Source organism: Adiantum capillus-veneris, chromosome 1 (genome assembly GCF_014529385.1).
Source record: "Adiantum capillus-veneris isolate H3 chromosome 1, ASM1452938v2, whole genome shotgun sequence".
NCBI lineage: Eukaryota > Viridiplantae > Streptophyta > Polypodiopsida > Polypodiales > Pteridaceae > Adiantum > Adiantum capillus-veneris.
The window spans coordinates 127,182,058-127,192,971 of record NC_140931.1 but is presented as its reverse complement, the minus strand read 5'-3'; positions in this window follow the sequence as shown (position 1 = coordinate 127,192,971).

Below are 10,914 nucleotides of genomic sequence, written 5' to 3'. Positions count from 1 at the left end.
GCATTATAGGTCTCATCTCTATGAACCATGCTCATATTGGGGTCTTGCAATATGCAGGCAGAACTAGCAAAAGCCTTGCAGACAAGGGTATTTTCTTCTATGACCATTTCTACCAACACAATCAAAGTAATCATAGAGGAGTGTTGGTGAAGGTTTCACTACCAACCAACTGGAACTCCATGGATTAGCCCGTTCCTGACACAACAATGAGTGAGGCATTGAGGAGCAGGCTCTATAGGGATATTTAGAGGTCTCTCCGAAACTCTGTACCCACTAAATTGGTGAAACTTGCAAATTGTTGTCTTGTTGGTCTCTTTGTTGAGTTATTTCATACCTGCAAAGTACATGTTGCTAAAATTATGCTGCTCTGTAAATCATTTGATTCCCTCTTGTGTGATAAGCTTTTTGATCGCGGGTGGTATGTGAAAAAAACAGATGGCATATATTGCGAGATTGCTCTTGATACTTGCATTTTCAAGTATATGCTTGCGACATAGACATTAATAATCTCCTTTTGGTACAAGCATTCTCACATTGTTGAAGGTTGTTATGTGCCTATGGATCAAGAGGCAGCAAGTCGGCAAACAATGTTGTCATAGACGTGGAAGTGGTGGACAGCCACCTAAATCTTATGATAGTAATTACAATAAGGCAGCAATGCAACCTTTTGCAACTTTGACATGAAATAGTGGAGGATACTATCGACATTGACTCCGTAAACTTTTATTTCGTGATGGGCGGACGAAGAGTAATGCAATGAAGAGAGAAACATTTTCTGAGTGGAGATCTTTCTGGCCGTATTCAAATTGTGCCCATCTAATCTAGCCTGAATGGCTTCAACAAAATGTAACTTTTTTTACTAGTTTAATCTTAATATCAAGTGTTTTCTCAAGTCTCTCTCTCTCTCTCTCTCTCTCTCTCTCTCTCTCTCTCTCTCTCTCTCTCTCTCTCTCTCTCTCTCTCTTTGAGTATTTGAAACACATAGACAGGTAGACAGTATCATTTTAAGGTATAAACAATGAATTACTAAATACATTTGAAAGTACAAATTAGGATGTGCTCAATGGGCTTAAGTACATTCCTTGCAGGTATGGGACCAAAATGTCCTCTAGGTAAAAATCATGAAGATGCCCTTCAAATGAAGGTGGGGAAATAGTAGTGCCGGGTGAATTAACCCTTATGTGGTGTGTCATCAATCAAAAAAGTATTGAGAGCATCATAAGGCACATTGATCTGCTCAAAGGGCTTGTAGAAAAGTGGTACATTAGCTTTAGTTGGGTGGAAATTTCCCGCAATGGTATTACAATTTCTTTGACTATACACAAAATAAAAATCCGATCTCTAAATTTCAACCAAATTGCAAACTATGGTAACAAGGGGACTCATGTTTTGGGCCTGCATTGAAGACCAGATAGCAACCCTAAACCGTGGAATCAAAAAATTCAAAAATTCCTTTGTGCCTGGTCGAATTACTACTCTGAGATTTCCAAAGCGGAAACTACGTAAATCACAGAACTCTGTATGTACATTGTTTAACTGTCGTAGCAACAACAATCCATTGAGATTCACGATAATTAGTCTCTGTAATCATTGTGTGCATACATATAAGTAGTTAGAAACAAAAAAAGAGTATTATTTAAGTACAATGGATATTACCGGAACAACCATATCTACTTGAAGCAAGAGTCCATATTGGTCATTTCTAATGTTGACACTCTGTTATTGAGTGTCGATGTTCTCTTTTGTATTTCCAAGGATATCCACCTCTTGTGGTTGTGCAGTATAGGACTCTTGTGTTTCCATGGCCAAATGGTTAACCTGTTATGTTGTCTGTTCCTGGCTTTGATTTGCAATGTTAATTTCCTCCTCTATACAGTCAAGACACTCTGGATCTTCTCTCGGGCGGCTGTGAAGAGCTCTTCACATCAAAAATTACAGGAGCTTGGACTCCCTCATATTGATCATGTGCCGCATCCTGTGCGACAATAATAGGCACTCCCTTATCCTGCTCTACTTGGCCTAGAACCTCTGTTGCATTCCTCAGCTCTGAGAAGCATTTTACATTGAATTTTCAAGGGCTTGGGCTACTTCACATTGATTAACCCCAACTTCTGTTTCAGTCGCTTCAACTGCAAAGCATATCGGTGTCTGTTCCTCTAATAAGGGTTAGTTTTAGGGATTTAGTTTTCAGTGGTGGAAACTGGCATGACTTCCTCATCATCGGTCATTGTTAAAGTTATTATATGGTCGTCGACAAAAGTGTCTTTTGCATCTAAAACTCTCAGAGTTGAAAGAGATAGTAGATGTTGAATCATTGAAGCACGGTACCTCTGTATATATTACAAGGTATATGTGGGACGCATGTCTAACCTCACCATCCTATCTTATTGCAGTATTAACGAGAATCACGGTTAATTTGTCAAACCATGGGACTAAGCTGACTCGACTAGTACATAGAGGCTACAAGAGGTTGTCATCTCTCGGAAAACAACTAACAACTCGCATCTAACTCAGGCTACACTCAAGTGACTGAAATCACCAAAAGCCAATCGCTCCATCGGCAAAAAATTCACATCCGTTACAGCATCAAATGACATCCAAACGTAACGAAACTTCTAGGACAAGTTTATAAGACCTAAGCACACATGCATATGGCCTCAAACCCAACTTTAGGTCAAGTTCCAAAATCGCGATTATTAACAGTAGTGGATTTTTGACCTAGTCGTTTTCGACCCAGAATGCTTCTAAATGCTTAGCAATGATTCCCCAATACCCCATCTATGCTTAGTTTTCGATTTAAAAGTGTAAATTCCTAGTTATGATGAAATTAGGCCGCGGGTTGGTGACGCCAAAAGCTACGAAATACTGTGAATGGCTTACGTCGTAGAGATCTTACCTGCGGTTGCAATGCAACAAATGCAATTGCAATCTGACAACCCGAGAGGGAGTAGGAAGCGCGAGAAGGAGAGAAGTGAGCGCCGTTAGCTCACGTTGTGTGTTTCTTATCCAAAAACTTATAAAAATTGGCTTTTATACCTAAGCAAGGTTTTTGGGTGGTCCAAAGTAATAATCTGGAGTTCTACCAAAGCTGGAAATTGAATGGCTAATACAATCTAGAAGCTTGTAGCCCCGGCTCATTAATTACAAAGTTTACCAAGAAAATAGGAGTTACAATATTCCCAATTTATCAAAATAAAAATTGTTTTTACAAGGAGAACTCCGAGAAATGGTGTCTGCGTTAGCATGCTGCTAACATTCCCCCCTCCTCGCCTGTGTCGTCCCTTGACACAGCTTTATGGGCTGAAGTAATCTTCGGGTTGATGGCGGGCGAGGCGGTCCTTTAGTGCTTCTAGTGCCTTTTCGTATCTGATTTTGCGTTCTTTGTCTGGCACTTCAGTGCTTCTAGTGCCTTTTCGTATCTGATTTTGCGTTCTTTGTCTAGCACTTGCATAAATTGCACGGTGACTCTATTTTCTAGTTCCACTGCCGAGTATCCTACAAATCTTGCTGTGAGGTTGCTTATCACCGATGCAAATATCTTCGTTCGCCAGGTGAAGAAGCTAGTGTAAAATGCCTCCTCAAAAGTTAGCATATTGTACGAGGGCAAAAACATGCAGTGGGCATAAAATCCATAAAGAACTTCCTCTGAAGGTTGCCCACTTAGATCAGAGCAGAGGCCTTTGTTTCCTTCCTCAAATGAGAGCCATGGGGCTCCTGTCTGTTCAGGATCATTGAAGACTTGTATGCATGTGAGCAGCATCCGACAAATTTTGTATAGCATTGCGCAGGAGAGATCTGGCAGACTTTTGAAGAATGTCATGGCGCCCGTTAGGGTTTTCACCATGTATTCTTCTATTGCTTGGCCTCTCTCTGGATCTGGCAGCCTGGGAAAGTTTAGCCATGTGGACCTCTTCTTCTGCAGTGCTTCGTGTGCTTGCCACATCCTTACTCACAATACTGGACAAAATGTGGCATCTTTCTATATGTCCGCAGGTGATCTTGTGAACAGAATCAAATATCTTGGATTCTTGTTCAGCCAGCTTAGCCTCCACTTCGAGTGGTCTTGATCTGTGCCATCTTCTTGCATATCCTTGTATAATCTTTCCTTTACCTGTAAGAGTTCTACCTTGATGAGAGGGCACGGCAGGGATTGTTGGTGCCATTGAGCATTGATTTGATTAGGAGTGAGCTTTGTGACGTTGACAGAGTGTAAAACTCTCAACTCCCAATCCATAGTTGTCTTCCGCTGCTCATTTACCTCTAAGGTGGTCTTCTCCTTTAGTGCATCTTCTTTAGACTTTGACAGCTGGACCATTGGCACTGTGTCTTCCTCTATGATTTGGACATGAAAATCTTCTTCCCTACTCGGCTCTTCGGTAGACTGTGTCTCTCAAATTCAGCAAATGAGACCGAGGGGATTTCCACTTGGGGCGTCTCTAAAGTGCCTACGTCTACCTATATATCTCGACGCTTTCCTTATTTGAGGAGTTGAATCATTCTTTTCAATTCTGCAATTTCCTTAAGGAGCTCCTCCTGTCTTTGGACCCGCATGAGTGCCAAGTCTCTACGTTGTGACTGTTCCAACTTCAACTCCAGTTTTAAATCTTTGTTTTTCTTTTCAAGAGTTTTGTATACTTCATTTTTTCCCTTGATCGAGGCCACGGCTCGATTTTCTCTTAATTGCCGCAAGAAAGTGGCATGATCATTAATTCTTTGTTCAGAATACTGTAGAGATGCGTTTCAGTATTTGAAACACATAGACAGGTAGACAGTATCAATTTAAGGTATAAACAATGAATTACTAAATACATTTGAAAGTACAAATTTGGATGTGCTAAATGGGCTTAAGTACATTCCTTGCAGGTATGGGACCAAAATGTCCTCTAGGTAAAAATCATGAAGATACCCTTCAAATGAAGGTGGGAAAATAGTAGTGCCAGGTGAATTAACCCTTATGTGGTGTGTCATCAATCAAAAAAGTATTGAGAGCATCATAAGGCACATTGATCTGTTCAAAGGGCTTGTGGAAAAGTGGTACACTAGCTTTAGTTGGGTGGAAATGTCCCACAATGGTATTACAATTTCTTTGACTATACACAAAATAAAAATCTGATCTCTAAATTTCAACCAAATTGCAAACTATGGTAACAAGGGGACTCATGTTTTGGGCCTACATTGAAGACCAGATATCAACCCTAAACCGTGGAATAAAAAAATTCAAAAATTCCTTTGTGCCTGGTCGAATTACTACTCTGATATTTCCAAAGCGAAAACTACGTAAATCAGAGAACTTGTATGCACATTGTTTACCTGTCGTAGCAACAACAATCCATTGAGATTCAAGATAATTAGTCTCTGTAATCATTGTGTGCATACATATAAGTAGTTAGAAACAAAAAAAGAGTATATTATTTAAGTACAATGGATATTACCGGAACAACCATATCTACTTGAAGTAAGAGTCCATATTGGTCATTTCTAATGTTGACACTCTGTTATTGAGTGTCCATGTTCTCTTTTGTATTTCCAAGGATATCCACCTCTTGTGGTTGTGCAGTATAGGACTCTTGTGTTTCCATGGCCAAATGGTTAACCTGTTATGTTGTCTGTTCCTGGCTTTGATTTGCAATGTTAAACTCCTCCTCTATATAGTCAAGACACTCTGGATCTTCTCTCGGGTGGCTGTGAAGAGATCTTCACATCAGCAATTACAGGAGCTTCGACTCCCTCATATTGATCATGTGCCGCATCCTGTGCGACAATAATAGGCACTCCCTTATCCTACTCTACTTGGCCTAGATCCTCTGTTGCATTCCTCAGCTCTGAGGAGCATTTTACATATGCATTTTCAAGGGCTTGGTCTACTTCACATTGATTAACCCCAACTTCTGTTTCAGTCGCTTCAACTGCAAAGCATATCGGTGTCTGTTCCTCTAATAAGGGTTAGTTTTAGGGATTTAGTTTTCAGTGGTGGAAACTGGCATGACTTCCTCATCATCGGTCATTGTTAAAGTTATTATATGGTCGTCGACTCTTTTGCATCTAAAACTCTCAGAGTTGAAAGAGATAGTAGATGTTGAATCATTGAATCATGGTACCTTTGTATATATTACAAGGTATATGTGGGATGCATGTCTAACCTCACCATCCTATCTTATTGCAGTATTAGCGAGAATCACGGTTAATTTGTCAAACCATGGGACTAAGCTGACTCGACTAGTACATAGAGGCTACAAGAGGTTGTCATCTCTCGGAAAACAACTAACAACTCGCATCTAACTCATGCTACACTCAAGTGACTGAAATCACCAAAAGCCAATCGCTCCATCGGCAAAAAATTCACATCCGTTACAGCATCAAATGACATCCAAACGTAACGAAACTTCTAGGACAAGTTTATAAAACCTAAGCCCACATTCATATGGCCTCAAACCCATCTTTAGGTCAAGTTCCAAAATCGCGATTATTAACAGTAGTGGACTTTTGACCTAGTCGTTTTCAACCCAGAATGCATCTAAATTCTTACCAATGATGCCCCAATATCCCATCTATGCTTAGTTTTTGATTTAAAAGTGTAAATTCCTAGTTATGATGAAATTAGGCCGTAGGTCGGCGATGCCAAAAGCTACAAAATACTGTGAATGGCTTACGTCGTAGAGATCTTACCTGCGGTTGCAATGCAACAAACACAATCGCAATCTGACAACCCGAGAGGGAGTAGGAAGCGCGAGAAGGAGAGAAGTGAGCACCGTTAGCTCACGTTGTGTATTTCTTATCCAAAAACTTATGAAAAACTTATAAAAATTGGCTTTAATACCTTAGCCAAGGTTTTTGGGTGGTCCAAAGTAATAATCTGGAGCTCTACCAAAGCTAGAAATTGAATGGCTGATTCAATTTGAAAGCTTGTAGCCCCGGCTCATTAATTACAAAGTTTACCAAGAAAATAGGAGTTACAATATTCCCAATTTATCAAAATAATAATTGCTTGCTGCTAACATTCCCCCCTTCTCGCCTGTGTCGTCCCTTGACACAGCTTTATGGGCTGAAGTAATCTTCGGGTTGATGGCGGGCGAGGTGGTCCTTCAATACTTCTAGTGCCTTTTTCATATCCGATTTTGTGTTCTTTGTCTGGCACTTCAGTGCTTCTAGTGCCTTTTCGTATCTGATTTTGCGTTCTTTGTCTGGCACTTGCATAAATTGCACGGTGACTCTATTTTTTAGTTCCACTGCCGAGTATCCTACAAATCTTGCTGTGAGGTTTCTTATCACCGACACAAATATCTTCGTTCGCCAGGTGAAGAAGCCAGTGTAAAATGCCTCCTCAAAAGTTAGCATATTGTACGAGGGCAAAAACATGCAGTGGGCATAAAATCCATAAAGAACTTCCTCTGAAGGTTGCCCACTTAGATCATAGCAGAGGCCTTTATTTCCTTCCAAAAATGAGAGCCATGGGGCTCCTGTCTGTTCATGATCATTGAAGACTTGTATGCATGTGAGTAGCATCCGACAGATTTTGTATAGCATTGCGCAGGAGAGATGTGGCAGACTTTTGAAGAATGTCATGGCGCCCATTAGGGTTTTCACCATGTATTCTTCTATTGCTTGGCCTCTCTCTGGATCTGGTAGCCTGGGAAAGTTTAGCCATGTGGACCTCTTCTTCTGCAGTGCTTCGTGTGCTTGCCACATCCTTACTCGCGGTACTGGACAAAATGTGGCATCTTTCTATATGTCCGCAGGTGATCTTGTGAACAGAATCAAATATCTTGAATTCTTGTTCATCCAGCTCAGCCTCCACTTCAGGTGGTCTTGATGTGTGCCATCATCTTGCATATCCTTGTATAATCTTTCCTTTACCTGTAAGAGTTCTACCTTGATGAGAGGGCATGGCAGGGATGTTGGTGCCATTGAGCATTGATTTGATTAGGAGTGAGCTTTGTGACATTGACAGAGTGTAAAACTCTCAACTCCCAATCCATAGTTGTCTTCCGCTGCTCATCTACCTCTAAGGTGGTCTTCTCCTTTAGTGCACCTTCTTCAGCCTTTGAGAGCTGGACCATTGGCACTGTGTCTTCCTCTATGATTTGGACCTGAAAATCTTCTTCCCCACTCGGCTCTTTGGTAGAGTGTATATCTCAAATTCAGCAAATGAGACCGAGGGGATTTCCACTTAGGGCGTCTCTAAAGTTCCTACCTCTTCCTATATATCTCGACGCTTTTCTTCTTTGAGGAGTTGAATCATTCTTTTCAATTCTGCAATTTCCTCAAGGAGCTCCTCCTGTCTTTGGACCCGCATGAGTGCCAAGTCTCTACGTTGTGACTGTTCCAACTTCAACTCTAGTTTTAAATCTTTGTTTTTCTTTTCAAGAGCTTTGTATACTTCATTTGTTCCCTTGATCGAGGCCACGGCTCGATTTTCTCTTAATTGCCGCAAGAAAGTGGCATGATCATTAATTCTTTGTTCAGAATACTGCAGAGATGTGTTTGCTACATCTAATTGTGCTTAAATCTTCTGAGCTGACAGAGAGGTGGTAAGAAGTTCATTTGTCACTTCTACCAGCTACTCATCTTTCACTTTGAAAGCATCAGATAACGTGGTTAGGAGGTCACCCAACTCCTCCATTTCCTTATGTTGGCTGTCCCTGGCCATCTGATGTCGTTCTGCTTCAGTCTTTAGCTCTTGTACTTGCCTTTGGAGATCTGTGATAGTAGCCATTCTGTTGTTGAGCTCTCCTTGAAGAGCATCGATAACCATTTCTAACTCTTTGTCTTGAGTAGTGCGGCTAAAGGCTGCTGAGCGGAGTTTCTCTGTCATGATTTGCATGTGCCTTGCATACTCGTTTACTTGTAGAATGACTTCATCATTGGACTACCACTCCTCCTGTTTTGCAAGTTGAGATATGCCGTCAGCCTCTTGTGTTGCTTCTTGATGTGTTATTGCTGGTGTTTCTATAGAGATGGTTTCTTTTCCTTGGCCATCTTGAGGTTTTGAAACCTCGGAAGTTGCTGGCTGAGTGGAAATTATTGTTGTGGTCTCAACCCTTTTCGTTTCTATGGTTGCAAGCCTTTTCGCCTTCTCAGTCTCTGCTTCTTCCTCATGTCTAGTGGTTTTCTCTTTTTCTGTATCTTGTTGTTTATCGGTTTCATCCTCCTCCTTGTGAGTATCCTCGGTTGTCTACTCTGGTGCTGGTTCAGCTTCCTTTTCTTCATGTTGCTCACTGTTGTCAGTTTGTTGTGTAGCTTCCATTTTCCTTGTCGATCTCGTCTTCTTCAGTGGTCTCTTGGCCTGGCGGTGATGATGGTGGAGTGGGCATGGGCTGGTCCTGTTGTTCCGACGGTGGTGAGGTGGGTCGAGGGGATGTCGCGCCATGCTCTTGAGTTGTTGCTTCCTTAGCTTTCTTGGCCGCTTCTTCCGCCTCTTTCAGATTCAAGGCCTCTACCTCTTGGTACATTCTTTCTAAATGATCCTTGGGATCCTCGGCCTCTTTCCTTGAATGATGTTTCGTTCGAAGTCCCTTCAAGCCGATGGGTACCCACTTTTCTGGGTCTTTTCCCTGCGCTTGCCTAGTGCGCTGATACGCCTGTTTTTCTCTTTCAATTCTTTCTTGTTTCTGCATTGGCTCCTCTTGGTGGGCAGCCATTACTTTTCGCTTTATTTCTTCCCTCCAGCTCTTTTTTCTTCGTTGTAAGAGCTTTCACTGCTATGCTGCTCTGATGAACTATCATCGGATTCATCACTTGATTTAGATGATCACTTACTAGATCGTGTAGATCTTGGAGAGGGTTGAGCTGCCAAGATCCATGTGTTCTGATCCGGGGCAGGCGGTAGGTTGTCGGCCATGTCGATGGCTTGATTGGCTATTCTGGTCAATACTTCAGGCGTGCCCAAGTATGTTATCTTTTCCTTCTTCTTGGTGGCCTTCAATGTTGTTAACACATATTGCACGTGGTCCATAGGTTGTGTGGTGGTTGACTTCAGAACTTATGTAAATGTGGTGGCCATGGCATGATTTGGTGTCGTGTACCTTGGTGGCCTTTTCTCCAGGAAATGGAAATGTTGGTGGTACAGACGGGCTGGCTCTTCCACCTGCTTGTGGATGAGATCGGCAAATGTAGCCATAGCTATTTTCTTTGTAAACGTGCCCGTTGTTTTCCTATCTCTTGCCCGCATGGTCATCCCTTCAGTGAGCAATCTGAGAACCTCTGCCACTATTTCCTTTGTAATTACAACCTCTACCTTATTTCCTTGGTTGTCTCAGATTTGGGCAGTTCCGTCTTCCTTGATGGTGGATAGAAGCTCGTAAGCTTTCTGAAAGTCTACTCCGTGGGGCTCTTGTTCATAGAAGTGTCAGAGTCCCAACATGCGGTTAGCCTCTTTGGTTTCTGGCTTTGCAACTACATCCTAGACCTCATTAGGCAAGATCTGCAATTCCATCGGGTGCCCTTCTTCACTCTTAAACCTGCCCGTGAAGACCGTGGTGTGGTGTTCTTCTAACTGCTCTTTAGAAAGGTAAGATGCCTTTGCTGCCTTTACTGACTCGGGGTCCAGTTGATACGGGGGCAGTTCTTGCAGTTTCTCGTTTTGGTTTAACTTCTTCTTGGCCTTCCCTGCGGCCTTCACTTTTGAATAGAGTGCAAAGTTAGCAGATTTGTCGGATTTTCTCTGGAATGTCCTTTTAGACTGAAATGTTGATAATCTGGTCCAAATTGCTTCAAATCAATTTTTGAACAAGCAAAGATGCATAAAATCATGCAAGGAACAAAACTGTATGGTCAAAAAAAAAAATTGCAACCAAAGTAAATAATCGTGATTATTTGCAGCTGGAAAATTTTCAACTTTTTTGCAAACTTGGCTTTATGGGCTTGAAGTATGTGCCAATTACATACTCTGAGGGAAATTTGGGCTCATTTGGCTGT